We start from the raw sequence: 17,249 nt of genomic DNA, 5'->3' as shown, positions 1-17,249 counted from the left end.
AGAAATTTCTTGAGTGCAGAGTGCCACAGTGATTTTTCTAGCATTTTTCTGCATTCAAACATTGAATTATGGAAGAATACTTATCGTGGATACTCTAGAAACAACCATAGACATGGCATCATGGGAACAATAAAAGTTAATTATTGTGGTGTAGAGATTTATATCATGGCAAGGTGGACGTAATCAATTGCTGCTCTATTATTTTCAAAGGTTACTTTAGGCATTTTGTTTTTTAAATGGAGACCAGAATACATCTATCATGAAAAGAACTATAAAACTATTAATGTTGCATATGCTCAACATAAGATAAAATGCAGAGAATTACTTTCGCATGAATTAAATTAGAAAGTATTTTAAAGCAGCCATTAACATATTAAGCACTATTCTTGCAAAATGTTAATGCATTATTCAATTAAAAACAAGCATAAAATATAATTAGCAGCTTAGCTTCAAGACTTCCTTTGCAGAAGTTTTTTTTTAAAGTCTCGCCTCAAATGTTTACACAAATACAATTTGTGGTGGTAGTCTAAGAATCAGTAGTCACTACTGTTTACTGATCATGCTTAAATTACCCAATGTGTGGCAGAAGCCAACGTCAAGAATTGTGGTTCAGGGCATCTGCAAGCCTAAAGAGGTGACGTTAGCCAAAAGAAGAAATAATTAAGGCATTGCAAAACTAACTGGAAGGAGGAAATAGGTAAATAAACTAACACCACTCAGGTAAGATCATTTATTAAAAGATATCATCACCAATATTATTAATTTTTATTGATTCTATCACAGTCACACAAATTCACAATTGATTTCAGATCGCACTGATCAGCTTTCTTGCTAACCTTTTAAACTCTAGTAATGTGAGTCTTAGAAGGTAAAATTTATTGAAAATCGAAGCCACATGAATCTTTTCAAATGAATGAAAGATCCCTTCCAGGTTCCTCTTTTAAACTGCCATAAGGGCCCCCGTGCACTGACAACTTTTTCAAAGCAACTATTTAGTTGCTAAAAATGCACGTTGTCTATTCCTGCTGGCAACAGTTTACTGACCCTTGGAAATGGTCCGGACGCAATTATTTAGTTGCGGCAACTAAAAAGTCGCCTGTGCGTGAGGCCACAGTCAATGCCATGTGTTTCATTGGAACTTCCTCAAAGCAACTAAATAGTTGCCTTGTAAAAGTTGCCAGTGCACGTGGGGTCTAAAGACTCCAGGCATTCAATGTTGATACACCATTCTCATGTGTCGCTTAGCAATGATGTAACATTTAGCGTATCTAGGTCAATGGTTTGTTAAGCTAATTAAATGAGCGAAATACTCTATGCATACACGTTTATTAGCCGCACTAGCGATACAGATGTCGAAGCGGAATAGAAAAATAGCTACAGGGTAATGGCGGACGGGCGTGCTGACGCTGGAGATCTTTCTCCCGTCCGCTCCGGTTCGCAACTACCGTTGCGCCCTCGCTCGCCGCCACCTCTCGCGGCCGGCGCAACAATCCTGACAGCTGACGGCCGCCATGAACCCTCCAAATGTGGCCGACACATAACTTTGTCGAAATGTATTGTGTTTTAATGCAGTATTTAAGAAGAGCCAGAAGAGGATCATTCATTCAATTTACCTAAACTTTATCTCACTAGAAACACCCAATGTCATTCTTATCACAATGCAGCAGCTCTTTAAAAGAAATTTACACCAATGAAATTCCCAAAACTTTGGGTTGCATGGCACACAAATATAGGTACTCAAAAATCAAAGAGCTAAAGAAAATTATCAAAATTAATGCATATAAATACATAATGAAATACATTCCAACCCGCAGAAAGCCGAAGGCCTAAACAGCATGATCTATTAGAGATTTCCTTCTCAAAGAACAAACACAGACTTTCTGAGGGAGCCAAATCACGGCACTTATTTCAACAGGGTGTTCAGCCAACCAAAGCAGAGAAATTTGTGAATAATTTCAGGTTTTCCAAGGAAACTTCATGAAATTCTGGGGTAATCTTATATGACTACTGGGATAGAGATAAATTTTAAACTCCAAATTTTACTTCAAAATTTTTGAATAGTATTATATTTACATATTATCTTATTTAAAGCATATAGTATTTAAAATGTATTCTTATTGTATGCAAGCCAACAAGCTATGTACTCTGGTGTATTAATTAGATACTGACGTCTCCTGGCACTTCGTGATTTTTAATATTACTTGAATCTGGATTGCTAGACGTTTTGATTCAGTGATCTTGTCTGAGACTCCACGTTTCGATGCAGCTGTAAAAATTCTACTAAGGTACTCCACTTAACCTTTAAAGGACGGCTTTAAGTCAAGTGGCAAGTCTAACCTATTTTCTGATCTTAGCGAGTGTCATTCTAGGCAGTGGCACAGCGAGGGGGGAGGCTCTGGGGGATAAAACCCCCTGGGCTCAAAGAATTTTTCAAGTTTAATACATTTTACTTAATTGGACTAATAGTTCTTATAGAATAATGTAAGGATTATAAAAATATCCCTCAGAAGGCCGTGAAACTTTCCATTTTGAACCATTCATCTAAAATTTTTTCTGGGGAAGGGCCCCCCCGCACCTCCCGTTTCCCCTGGTGGGTATTCCATACCCTTTAACTCCCCTGCAGTATTAGTTGTGCCTAAAACCCCCCCCTAGCCTCAATTCCTAGCTGCGCCCCTGGTTCCAGGAGCCTAAAAAAATATAAGACACGGTCTCAGGCGTTACTTTATGGAATTTCTTCATCATAGAATAAAATAAAATTACTTTGTTTTATTCCACACTTTATTTTAAATAGCACGACCCTGGTTTCAGCATCTGATGATAGCATTAGATGCTGAAACCCGGGTCTAGTTATTTACAATAAAGTGTGGAATAAAACAAAGTAATTTTATTTTATTGTAAGCCTAAAACAATATTTAAACTATCTCAGCGACAAAACTCATTAAAAGCCGATTTTAAAAGAAGTGTGTCTCAGTGGTTCCTCCTGGGGACCGCAAAGCCGTAAACGAAAACGTTAGATGGTAACTTTTGGGATAGCATGGACAATGAAGGTTAAAATTATGACGAATCTATAAAATAAGCTATCAAATGAGTGTTGAACTGGCAAAATTTTATGTGAAATCAATTTTAATAAAAATATTTTGATATTCCAGGTTGGAGCAAATATTCATGCATTATTCCTGGGATTAAAAATTCACGCATGATTCCAGATTATCCCGGTCACCAAACACCCTCTACCAGAAAAACCTAAGTTAATTCCTCAAATTCTATAAAATAAGGATAGTGAGACTGGAGACGTTGCATCCAAATATTCTCTTATATTATGATTTCCTGGATAATAATATCTAATTATGAAATGAAAAATTCAATGAAAAGAAATTAATCCTAATCCAGATCTGAAATGTTTTAGAGGAATAGATTTTCAACAGGAGGGAGTAAAAAGATCAGTTTTCATTCTCTCTTCGCATGCACAACAGTTTGCTTTGCTAGTCCTACCCATGCAACGATTTGTTCAATCGTGATATATGCAGGCCCATGCTGGACCCCTTCCAAGGGTGGTGGACGGCCATGGCCAGAGGGCGCCAGTACTATCCAGGGGGGATTATCGGGGGGCGCCAAGGATTCCTAGGCTGGAGGGTGCACCGGGAAACGTCCTGGTGTCCTGGCGGCCCAGCACGGGCCTTGATATATGCACGCAAGCACAGTAAAATTTTATCACTACAACTAAGCTACCCTCATTTTCAAATCCTCAGTTATGTTTGCAGTTCATTTCAATAACTTAGGATATAACTACAGTCTCCATTTGATTGATTGTATGTATTAAATTCCATGTGCGACAGGTTTCGGATCATGAGTGGAACTTCAGAAGAGTAAGTTATCATGTCTTTCTAATGGCATAATGGGGTTACAAAGATGCCTAGATATAAAACATTGTAAACCCTAAAAGGGTGCATGAAATCCATCAATAATATGATATAGCCATATGATAAAAAGAAAAGGCTAGAATGATTTCACCAAGTGAAACAAATAGTATAAGGACGAATTTCCAAAAATCACGTTAAGCATTAAACCAAGGACTAATCACTAGCTTACCATTATAAATAAACAGTCTCCACTTTCCAACCCATATGAGTGTTGGTATAGAACTGAAATACAAACAAAGAACAATATTAAGGTCTCTTCCTGGCATATAAATAGATTATTTTTTAACAAAATACTAGACTCTACTCCAACACTTTGATTTTACTAGAAAGATTTTTAATGGCATAATTAATTCACTTGTTAGTAATCATGCTACATAATTGTGAGCTTCAATATTCTTTCTGTTCAAAAAGTAATACGCAAGTTTCTATCATGTAGAGCTATTTACTTCAAGTTACACCGTGCATGGATCACTCTACCTCAATTTGGCACATGACTGACTCTTAGAGTCTCTGATTTTGATCATGATTTCTGCATGGATGAATTATTAATTACCTCAAACAAAATACTCCAAGATCCCACTTTATCCAACTATAATCAAAAGATCTCATGAAATAGCTAACTTATTAACAGTAATATACCAATTTATAATTTCCAAAGTACAGCAAATCCAGGTGACAGCGAAAGATAAAAAAATTGAACTAGTATTAAAGGTTTTTAAGGCTAAAGTGATTAAAATTTTAGGGCCCTGATAAAATTAAAGGCCATTTTGCACAGGGTACATACTTGCACAATCTGACATGTGTGCAAAGGTACAGTCAAGATTGCGTCATGCTAAGCAGTGAATTGCTAGTACACATGCGAGAATGCATGGATTTTATGTGGCAAAATAGCCTGCTCTAATTTCGCTCACGCAATTGTGCAATTCCACCCCATATTGAGGAAAAAACAGTCTAAATGCACAGTAAAAAAAAAAATTACGTGCTCAACCTATAACGGCCTTAGAAACCAATGTCAAACTTCAGACACCTTATGCATGTACACACATAATGGAATTCAAAATCCATAAATAATGGATGCAAAGTGATTAATACTTTCAACATTGTTAGGTACGCCATGTCCTTCTCCAGATGTATGCATCTAGTTGGAATTCTGATGGCATTAACTTATGGATCCTTGAGGGATCATCTGTGCGGTCCAGAGGTAAAGAGGAGATTTAAGAGCCATATGTTCGTCGGTCTACTGTTTTGTGAACAATGCATCATAATTTCGGCTGACACCCACCAAAGCCGTGATAGAATTTAAATGTCCGATCAAGGGTTTTGCATAATGGGCCTCCTGTACGCTGACCAAAGAATTCAGTTGGTTTCCCTGAAATACAGCAGACTCACGATTATCCGACTGTGGTATATCCATGTTTTGGATTATCCGGGCACGATTTTTACTCTCGCTCAATATTTTCCGCGATCTTTATTTAAAAAATTAATCCGATGCAAAATCACGGGAAATACTGAATTGAATGCTATGATACACCGGGAAAATTATTTCCATTAGAATCCCCTTCGTTACACGGAAGCGATCGCGCGCTAGCTGCATTCATGGAAGGTCCGTGTTTCTGTTTTCCAAGCCTCGCAGTGAGCGATCGCGCTCCGTGATCACGGATACACGTCCCGCAGCAGTTGCAACCCGGGCAACTTGTGCAACGTGGCGTGGTACCTGAAAGTATTTTTTCGGACTTCGTGCAGTGGTTTAGAAGCATTCGTGCGAACCTCTTTTCTGTATCTGTGATCAAGCAGCCGCGGATGCATGGTTTTCGTATCCAGTTCTTATATGGAGTCGTGATAAATAAAGTAAAGTAAAATCTTATTATTACCGCTAAAAAGATCGCGGTCTGGCGAAGAAAGGTCTCAATTAGTCGGGAATCACTATAATATAGCATAAATTTACTTGCTGTATTTAGAGGCATGTATTTTACTGTATTTAGAGGCATGCATTTTACTGTACTTAGAGGCATGAATTTTACTGTATTTAGAGGCATGCATTTTAATGTATTTAGAGGCATGCATTTTACTGTATTTAGAGGCATGTATTTTACAGTGTTTAGAGGCATGTTGGATTAAAAAATTTTCCCTAACCTCCCGTTGCCTGGTGGGAGGGTTTACCCCTCCTCCAGACCCTCTCATCCGCCCCAAAGCATATTCCTAGCAACGCCACTGCTTATGAGAGTAGCATTAAATTTTTGTCTTTTTGCCATTCTAACGCAATTTTTTACAGTTATATGTAGCCGTACATGTAAGCTTCCCTAAGCTATATATAAGGACAAAAGCAAAGTTCTGAAAATCCATCATAAATCAGACATAGTACATTTTCCCACCTATGAAATCTGCAATTCATAAGTTGTCGACAGTGTTGAGGAAGTTTCTATATTTAGCCCCGGTAAAATTTTTTTCTTGCTATTTAGTTTAAATAAAAATATGTCACTATAAAATAAAATAATCAAAAATCTCACTATTGTCCAAATTATGGACACTGAAATTAGACTGTTTTTTCAAAGCTCGCCATAATCATGTTTTTTTAATTAGCTGTAGCATCAGTAGCCGATTTTTGAATTATTTGTAGAGGTCTAAAATACATTTTTTTAATCGTAGAGAGTAAAATCTTAATAAGAACTAAATTTTCAAATAAAAAAACAAGGAATTTCTTTATATTTTAATTACTATCAAAATTGATAAAAAATATAGTTGTAGCACCGTAATGCGTAAAGTGCGTCCGGGAAGGTTTGTTCTTTTTGGGACTTCAATCCACTAACTTTGCTTCTTTTGTTCTTCGGTATCGTCTCGCGTGTCCCAAAATGGGGGAGCATTGAGGCCAGATAGCCACTTACGTTACGTGTGTGATGTGTGTTTTCTATGTTTTCTTTTATGTGTTTGTGGAGCATGAATGTTGAGAGGAGAGGGAGATGAATTGGAAGTTTACAGGCATGCCGCAGGACTGCAGCGAAGAGATTGGTCCTCTCTGAGGGCAGTCTTGAGGAAGATCGCCACTTTACTTCCGCGGCTGACCACGGCGGAGTAACTTGGACGACGGGCGGCCAGCGGTCCAACTGCGATGCCAGTTTAAAGACCCGCGCGTATGGAGAAGAGCGCGCGCGGGCCGAGCAGACGACAAATAGTGTCGTCTGCTACGCGGTGTTGAGAAAAACGGCAACACTGTGGGTGCTAGGTAGTCGGCGAGGCGAAGGAGACCGCTCTCTCGGTCTGCAACCTTCCCGCTGGACGCACCTAACTTGAACTCTCCTGACGTGAATTAATTCTCAGTGTTGAAGCATGGACTTCGGAGTATGTGGGTTGTATGATTGTGTGTGTGTTAGCGTAAGGTATGTGGCTGTTGGTTTTATTTTGGTTTAAAGGGGAAAGATCAATTTATTGTTGTAATTTTGGGGGCACCCATATTTGGGACTATTCAGTGGACATTTGTCTCCAATTTATTTATTCATGTGTTTGAGGTTCGTCGAGTGCAGGGGTATTTGTGATGTTTTGGGGGTCAGTGGATTGGAGTCGTTAGTGTGGATCAGGGAAAATCTTATTTTGTTTAATGGAAAAATCATTTTGTAGAAAACCCAAAAGGTGCAATAGGGAAGTGCACTAGTGTTTCAAATGCACCAAGCACATTTTTTAAATTAGAGTTCAGAATAACATAATGTCGTAAAACCACAGTTTAAATCCTAATAGTGAATACTTTATTCGAGATGACCGTCTGAAATATGGAAAAATTCAAAGGCCGCGAAAACGGGTGTCCATGTTGAATATTGGCCGTGACGTCACAAGGCAGTAGCAGAAGGCAGCTTCTACACCGTTTAGTTCTACCACTATTATTGAGTGTATCCGTTTTTTGCTGTCATAAAATATATATGTGGCTGCTTCTGTTTTGAGTAAACGACTTCATCATTGCGTAATATATTAATATTCATTTACGTGTCAACTTCAAGTTTGGAAAGAGTAGTACGAATAGCACATTGAATCTTTAATAAATGCATGATGGCATTTATTTTTCGCTGGGTATATTTTGACACAATGCCGTTTATCATGCCAAAACTTTTTTTGTAAGAACCGAGTCAAACTAATAAACCTATTTCAGACGTTTGCTGCAAGACTTATTCGTTGCGTGTATGTATTCACGCCGGCCGGAACGTTCGCCCTTCGCAACTAGAATCATGGGATGTTAGCCTTATTTCCGAGCTGGCTGGTTGTTGCAATGGTTCGCTGTCCAGGATGGGTTCAAGAAAAGATAATCTTGGTTGGGAGAAGGAAAATTCCAACGATTTATAAATGGTATACCAAACTTTGATGTATTTATGGTTACTGAATTTTTGAATAAGGAGGACAGGTTCAACGCCCCATAGAAATGCGAGACGTTAAGGCTAACAAGGGGAGACCGCGTACCTTGCTGCATCTTTTTCAATTAGGGCGTTAGTTGGGCTGTAATTAATTAAATTTCATGCGTTACTTTTTACAAGTAATATATATAAATTCAAAATGTCCAACGTTTCTTAAAGGGTCGGTTGGGGTAGTGGTAGCGTGCACGTTTCATGGTAGGATCGATTTCACCCGAAGGACCGTGGTTCGAGACTGCGTCATAGCATTATTTTTTGTTATCTTCATTGTGATCATACGGCATCAAGTTTATCATTAATTATAATTGCAGCAATCATTGGCATGAGACAATTTTTTTATCATCATTATGGCGTTTAGGTATTTTAGCAGTGTCATTACAAACGCAGAGATACGATGACTACAAGGGTTGGTGTGGGCTAAAATGTTAATTTTTTTCTTTGCTTATACTGACCAACTTCCACATTAAAAATGAAAACCACTCTTGCAAGAGCACATACCATTAAAGGCTCGCAGCAAGCAACAATATGCGTACAGGCATAATTAATAAGAACACAAAGCGAATATAAATTGCCATATATCTCGAACACTTGTAATTCAATGTTTGGAAGGAAATTTCTTAGCTTTTCTACAAAAACACACACTTTATTGCCGACTAGTTTTGGTTACACTATGGTACAGTGTAACCGAAACTAGTCGGCAATAAAGTGTGTGTTTTTGTAGAAAAGCTAAGAAATTTCCTTCCAAACATTAAATATGGAATTCTACAAAGTAAAGGCCTCAACAATTCAGTGCACTTGTAATTCACATTACTCCAAAGGGAGTTTACTTACTCAGTACATACCTCAGTACCTTGTACTCAGTACCTACCAGTTTACCTCAGTAGCAGTGCTAAAAGAACCATTCTGAAATATAATTTCAACTAACAAATAGGATGAAATAAAAGTTGATGACCCTGGACCGGGCGCGCTGGCGTGTAAAATACGTCAATCATTGAAAACCAAGGATTTCGACATTGTACGTACATTCTGGGCTATAATGGTCTCGTGTATTCTTACAATGTACTTTGACTGCCTATATTGCGAGTTTTCAAAGTTCGAGGTATTGTAGCTAATTTTTTGGATCAGCAAGATGAACCCGTCACCAGTGGAGTACAAATTACGCCGCGCGACCTGCCGTGTACCTTTATATCTTTATCACCTATAAATGTACTAATTTCAACAAATAAAGATCAACTTTAACAAAAATCGTTTGTTATCATATATGCACATATCATGGGCAAAGTACGCATTTTGCCCGGTCGTGTAAAATAACAGTCGCTTCATAATTCTTTAACCAAACTACTTTCAGTTTATAAATTACGTAGGTCTACGCGGAAGATGCTATATTTTGACTCAACACACTTTCTGATGTGACTGAGGTACCTATTAAGTAAATTATTATAATATAAATATCAATTTGATCTTACAATACCTTCAAATGATCTTCAAAACAGAATATCATCGATAGGTAAGAGTCAGGAGCAGCCTTGAACCATTTATTCCGTATAGCTTGTGCTTAAGGCACGGGAATGAATATCTTCTCCAGGCTTTTGTTTCGACGTTGAGATGAAATTGGGAACAAAAAATCATTTATAATTCTATTTTGAATTCATGTTTACGGTACTAGACGACATTTTTAGGAAGCAAACTCCATCGATTCCCGGAAACTCTCGCCGCGCTAACGAAGGCGACGGAATTCAGCGATACTCCACTGGTGACTACTGCCTTGTGACGTCACATCTCAATCAAGATGGAGGCACTGTGTTTCAGCGCAACATGAAATTTTCCGACTTTCAAAACGTTTTAAAGGGCATACCCCAGTTGCAGAAAATAAAAGTGACTATACTAATGTTTCTTTTTTAGGCTAAACTTTCAAATTCAGCAATAAAAAAAAATTAGTGCACTTCCCTATTGTCAAATAAATGCCCAAGTTGTGGTACGATTTGTTTTATAGAAATGATTCTTTTTTTTCGGTTTATTGATCCCTTGCGTGAGGTGTCCCGGACGAATCCTCGTGGTTCTTTTAGTTTTAATCAAATGATTTCTCCACTGCTAGCTAGTCGCGAGCAAATTTATGTAACGCGGAACTACCCTCGTCTTTTGGGTTCTGAGATTTAGCATGGGTAGTTGTAAGAGGGTTACAAATGGCGTTACAGCACAAGCCATTACTTATTGTACTCCTTTGTTTTACTGATTATTTATTTTCTGGTAATCCGTAGTTATTTAACACTTTTAGCCCAGAAACTTTTGTGTGCAATCCCAACATTCAGATTTGTCTGGCATAGGAAATGGGGGTTTTCAGAGATTCAAATACACATCTTTTTTGTCTCTGCAATGTAAAGAGGCTGCAGATTCAGCTTCATCATGTTGTTGTGACCCGAATGGCAGAACACAACTCATTGATCTTCGACCATAGTGGGTTGGCCAAAGACTTGAATTTAGGTTGAGACACTAAAGAGTAAAAATTCAAGCGTTTACAATACTTTTAAAGCTGTTTGCAATAGCCTTGCTTGCAGGATTGGCTAAATACTCGCTATCCAGTATTTTAAATACAAATACAAAATACTTGAAATGATAGTACAGCACTTGCCCGATTACCCGGTTTAATGGTGGGGAGGGACGGCACGAATAATCGGAAAGCACGGATAACCCAAACTTTCATTTAATTGTCTTTTCATATTCATAATTTACGTAAAACAAACAATATATTATTATTTATGCAGTTATTCTGTTATTTTAGAGTGATTCCTGGACTCAATGAGAGCTTTCTTCGCTAGTTCGCGATATTTTCAGCAGCAATAACAGGGTTTTACTTGTATTATTAATGCTCCATGTAAGGCCTCGTTATGAAAACCACACATCCGTGGCTATGTGATCTCGGATACAGAAAAGTGGTTTGCACGAATGCTTCAAAATCACTGTTCGACGTCGGAAACTACACTGTCAGGCACTACGCCACGTTGTCGCGTCTCGCACAAGTTCCCGGGTCGCAACGGCTGCGGGACGTGTATCCGACATCACGGAGCGCGGTCGCGCACTCTGAGGGTTGGAAAACAGGAACACGGAGCTCCCGTGAATGCAGCTAGAGCGCGATCGCTTCCGTTTTACTAAGGGGATTCTAACGATATAATGAGCCCGGTGTATCCTAGCACGAATGTACAAATTCCGATGATTTTGCGTCCGATTTAATTTTTTTAAAAGATCGCGGAAAAAATTGAGCGAGAGTGAAAAATCATGTACGGATAACCCGCAACCCGGATAAACAGCAGCCGGATAATCGGGAGCCTGCTATAAATTCTTCTTCATTTTGGCACTTAAAATTTAACTTTACGGAGATACAGTTATTATACGTCAAAACTAGACAATAGTTTTGAATATTTTTTTATTTCTCAGAGGCTTTGGGGGGGATCTATCCCCCTCATCTCCCTATAGTTACATCACTGCTCATAAGTGTTAACATTAATTATATACCTCTTACTTTGAAATGTTTGAGTTGCTTGCTATGTAAAGTAGCTCTGAGTATGGCAATACAACTGTTGTAGTGTTGGCGAGGAATAAGCAGGCTCTTTTATTGACCATTTCTCAAGAGAAATTAAAAAAAAACTAATATTAATACTTAAATCTAAAGGGTAGTAGATAAAACAAGATGAGGTGATCAAAAACTGTTTACCAAACCAGAAAAAAAGGCTAACAGGCCCAGAAAGCGCACATTTTGTAAAATTATTTCAATCCTACGCCTAATAGGAGCCTAAAATCACACCTTCAACTTCATAAAAATAAGGATATTACATACAAGGATTAAACATAAATAAGGACTTACCTACATGAATTTTCCACCTTGAACATTGGCAGAAAAGAAGTAAAACAGTCACAAAGGAACTTTTCCCCATGAAAAATCACTTCACATCAAAGAGAATGATATCAAGGCGACCATCGCTTCTTCAGTCTGCTCATGGCTCCGCAAACCCACTTAGGATTACCATAATAGTCGAAGTTCTCTGGAAAAACAATCAGAAAAGATGTAGCAAAAACTGTATTCACATGATAATATTAAGTGCGGAAATTAAAGTTTAATGAAAAGTAGTTAATGGAATTTTCATCAACCATTGGATATTAATTCGGCAAGTGTACTGAACCGGAGTTAATAAAATAATAATAATCGGCGCAGTTATCACATAGATGGTCAATGAATCCACAACATTTACCACTTTTTCGAAATTCTTCAACATAGGAAATGAAATAAGAATTATTAGGTACATGATAACTCCTTGATTCGGTGACCATCGTGGCAAAATAATAACACCATACTACCGTACAATAGCCAGGTTACCTACGAAGTATGTACAGAAAATAACTGTAATTTTCGTTTCTGAAAAAAAGTTAATATATTTGTCTAATTATTTGCTATTGTCTTCAAAATAGTGCCCACTACATATCATGTAGTTGTGCTCATATATAGTCGGCACCACTGGCATAACTAGGAATTAGCTTGGGTGAAGATGAGAGGGTCTGGGGGTGTTTGGGAGGGCGAGTCCCCAACCCCCAGGGGGTTCCGGGAAAATTTTTGAAAAAATGACATGCCTGGGAATATATTTTACATAATTTTAGCAATTAAAATTTGGGTTTCATTAAAATGAAAGGTTAAAAGATATTTTACGTCCAAACAATAAAATTTGCTTAAAATAAAAAAAAAATCGATGAGGCTTTGGGGGGTTGATATATCCCCCTCATCCAAGACCGTAGCCAGAAAATATTTTCGGGGGGGGGGGGGGGGGGGGGGGGGTTGGAATAGTAGACAAACATAAAATTATTTTTATAAGATAAATAAAATAGCGTATACGGCTAAATATACATATTTATTATAAACCCTTAAAGGAAAATATAAAAATATTATTATAAAATTGAATTTAGCCTTCTAGCTTTTTTTGCAGCGACCAAATGAATTAACTCCTCGGTGTCGATGTCAATTCTGCGGTCCCTCAGGAAGCTCATAATTCACTCACCTCTCTACTAATTCACAGCACTATTATTTCACACACTGCAGTGCAACTACACACACTGCACCTACAAAGTCGCTCAGATAATTATTGACTTTAGTCGCATTGGACTACTAGATGTCCCTGCGCCGCTATATATCGTCGTGTGAGCACCAAGCGAGCAAAAAGTATGTATTTAATTTTTTTCATTTCAGGGGGGGAGGGGATCAATCCCCTTGATCCCTTCCCTGGCTACGGCCTTGCCCTAATCCCCCCTCCTTAGTTACGCCACTAGTCAGCACTATGTGCTTTCAATAAGAATAATAAATAAGGACAATAAACACAACATCTAAGTACCAGAAGTGCAAGTACGGACGTACAAAATTTAGGTAAATTTGTTCCTTCGGAACTTCCTAAATATGTATTAGATGTTCTCATTCAATTTTTACAGCGGTACACTTGTAAGCCTGATCTTAATTTCATGCATTACTTTTTGCGTAATTTTATTATTTACATTGTATGTGCTAGAATCGCTACCGAAGGCCAGGTCTATCTTCCCCCTCATTACCTTGAGATTACACCACAGTGGCCTCGATGGAGTACTCAACTCACACACAGAACATGTGATATGCATGATTAATTGTAGAAGCCATTCGAAGCAAAAAGTCGGTTGAAAGACCACCCTGATCTAAAGCCAGCGCATGTCACGTCAACAAGGTCACTCCAATCCACACAAAAGAAGTGCGCGAACACATGATCTCCTCTTGAAACATCCCACTCTCCGGCGTAATAAAGTATACTAAATAATTATCTACCCTACTGAAGTCCTAAATAATTATCTACCCAATAGTCCACTAATACAGCAAAATATACGATAATCTATTTGCTATATTATTTCTCACCTGCATCCTTTTCAATCGTTGAAACAACATACAAACGGCGACAGACGACACGAACCAACAACACAAGCACTGACATCGACTGATATTACACTTCACAAGTAACATGAAAGAACCGTCGAGAATAGCTGCAAGTGCGCACGCGCGTATGCGCTAGGGCTGAGCCGCTCATGAATAAATCGTTCAAATGAACGGCTCATGTGGAGGAATCCAATGAATCGATTCATTCTCCTCGTTTAAATGATATTCAATCAAGAAATCAAGAATAAAGTGGTTCTTGAAGACAATGGCATAGCCAAGGGGGGTACAGGGGGTCCGGACCCCCCTCCCTCCCCGAAATATAAAAACTCCATAATTTTTCTTCATAAAAGAAAACAAAATATTGAAATATCATGAATTTACAAAATGTTTCTTTAACAAATGAAGTTTTTTTTTCGATCATGAAAAGTGTTAAAATAAGTTAAAAACCCAATACCACTTATTGCTAGTACCCCGTTTTTTCAAAAATTTTCCCTCCTGGTTTTGGACCCGAACGAAATTCCTGGCTACGCCCCTTCGTGAAGAATACCATAAAAATGGATAAGGGTACAACATTGTAGATGATGGATACTTAAAATTATTTAGATCTTTAATCACGCGGCCTTACATAACATGTAATAATGTATAACGTCAAATTTTATCCGCGTGAGCAGTGGCGGTCTGGAGTATTTGGGGGCCCTCAGCAGGGGCTCGTGATGGGCACCCATCCTACTGGGGGATTCGGGGATCCTTCCGCGGAAAATTTTAGGAAATTGCACACCCGGAAATAGAGTTTGACGCTATTCTGGCTCGCCAACCAATGATAAATTAATTGAAAAATAGCAATTTCGTAAATAAAAACACTACGAAAAGAGAGATTTTCATTGATTTTGCAATTTAATAATGTATTATGGTTCTATTAGCTATTATTTTGTGAATTTTCGTTCCCTGAAACGGCGATGAAATCTAAAAAATCTCTAAAATAACCTTTTGGAATGACGCTTTAAAAAAGCATTAGGTTCTTATTCATCTCATGACACTTATTTTTTATTTATGTAATATTTTCCCTGAGTATGCGTACAGCGTAAAGCAACTAATGAAGAAAAAGAGTTTTATATTAAAAAATAGTTTGGTTCAACTAACCCGACGCTATTCATGCTATCACCAGAATAAAATTTAGCAAAAAATGGCAATTTCGCAAAAAAAACACTATGATAAGTGAGAATTCAACAGCTTTTTATTAAGGTATTATGGTTCTATTACCTATTATTTTGTCAATTTTCGTTCCTTGAAACTGCGATGAAATCTAAAAGACCTCTAAAATAACGTTTAGGAAAACCCTTTCAAAAATTCATTAGGCTCTCTATCATCTTATGACACTTTAATTTCTATTTATATGACATTTTTCCACTGAGTATGCGTACAGTGTAAAGCAACTAATGAAGAAATAGAATTTTATATTTGAGAAAAAGTTTGGTTCAACTAACCCGAGTATTTTTTAAGTGCACCTTTCATATACGCTTCAAGATGGACGCGAGCGTTGTGTGGGCCCCCTAACAATAAGCTCGGGGCCCTCGGCGATCGTCCACCAGCGGACCTGGCCAGACCGCCCCTGCACGAGAGTAAGTGACGCCAATCAATTTTTTGGGAAAATATTTTGACCCATAGCGTAAGGGCCTACCCAGGATCATAAGGGGGAGGCAAGCCATGGTCTAGGGGAGAGGGCAAACCATGTCGTGACATTAGTTTATGAGATTATATCCTTGAAAAAATAGTTTTAATTTAGTTACATATCTTGTACTGATAGGTATCATTTTTCGTGGGTTTAAAGAAAATTTGTTGAATGCTTTCGTTTCAATTCAGTACTGATTTTGCTTAAAGACTTTTGAGAGTTTTGCTTCTAGGGGGAGGCAGTTTCCCCCCTTCCCCTTGCTGGGTACGCCCGTGCCATAGCGCGTGAAATTCGACCATTATTATTTGTAATGCTAAATACTAGCCGTAACTACTCTGAAATAAAAGTAATTAAACAATTTTTGACCCTTTTTATGTGATACGTACCAGTGGCAGAGTGGTGTGCAGTGCCATCTCGTTCAGGGCTGGCAGTTGTGGCTCGTCTGGCGTCGGAACGGAAAATACGAAGGAAGTCTTATCTTTGCGGTCGTTATCTAAACTCTCTCCCCTCTTCCTGTCTATTCCTCATTAGGCTGGTCGTGCAGTGGAAGTCTTGAGCGCATATAATATTTGATGGGAGCGTTTTCAAGTGGCTTCGCGCTCACGCGTACTCGAGAAGGATGAAGCGGCAAGGGGGCACTCATTAATTACGTGAGGCGTTTAGGGGGGCAGTGGCGCAGTGAGGGGAGGTTTTGGGGGATAAAACCCCCCCCAAAGCTCAGAGAAATTTCTAAGTTTAATCCATTCTACTAAATGGATTGGTATTACTTATAGAATAGTGTTAGAATTAATCAAATATCTCTCATAAAGCGGTAAAACTAGTCATTTCGAACCATCAATATTAAAATTTTCTGGAGGAGGGCCCCCGTAATTCCCACTTACCATGGAGTGTATGCAATACCCCACACTCCAAAGTATTAGTTACGCCCCTCCCCCTTACCTTAATTCTTAGCTGCGCCCCAGGAGGGGGGTGAGGTGGTCAAGCCGAATCTCACCCAAGCCCAATCTCAAGTAGCGAGGGAGGAAAGTTCGTGGAAAATATCACCTAATTTTTTTTTAATAAAACAGTGTAAAATTACCATATTTGCAGGGGCGGATCTAGGATTTTTTTCTGGGGGGGGAGGGGGGGAAGCACAAGTGTCTGATAGGTCTTCTCATATTTGAGATTAAAACCAAAATACAGCTATTACTGTCATGGGCGTGCCCAGCGAGGGGCAGAGGAGGGAAGCTGCCCCCCCCCTCCCTAGAGGCAAAAATCGCAGAAGTTTTAAAGCAAAATCAGTACTGAATTGAAACGAAAGCATTCAACAAATTTTCTTTACACCCAAGAAAGAT

The 17,249-nt window shown here is 38.5% G+C and overlaps 1 long non-coding RNA gene across 2 annotated transcripts; it reads right to left on the bottom strand.

Moving 5' to 3' along the window:
- Positions 1–3,749: 3,749 nt before the first annotated feature.
- On the bottom strand, positions 3,750–16,366 carry LOC124165355. 2 transcript variants are annotated; one of them, XR_006866210.1, is made up of 3 exons: positions 16,302–16,366; positions 12,171–12,348; positions 3,750–4,142 (listed from the first exon to the last, which is right to left on the bottom strand). It is a non-coding gene; the product is annotated as an uncharacterized LOC124165355 (long non-coding RNA). The 2 variants fall into 2 exon arrangements; XR_006866211.1 differs by lacking the exon at positions 16,302–16,366 and adding an exon at positions 14,229–14,313.
- Between the last annotated feature and the right edge of the window lie 883 nt (positions 16,367–17,249).

Source organism: Ischnura elegans, chromosome 9 (assembly GCF_921293095.1).
Source record: "Ischnura elegans chromosome 9, ioIscEleg1.1, whole genome shotgun sequence".
Taxonomy (NCBI): Eukaryota; Metazoa; Arthropoda; class Insecta; order Odonata; family Coenagrionidae; genus Ischnura; species Ischnura elegans.
This window is presented reverse-complemented; position numbering and strand designations above follow the sequence as displayed.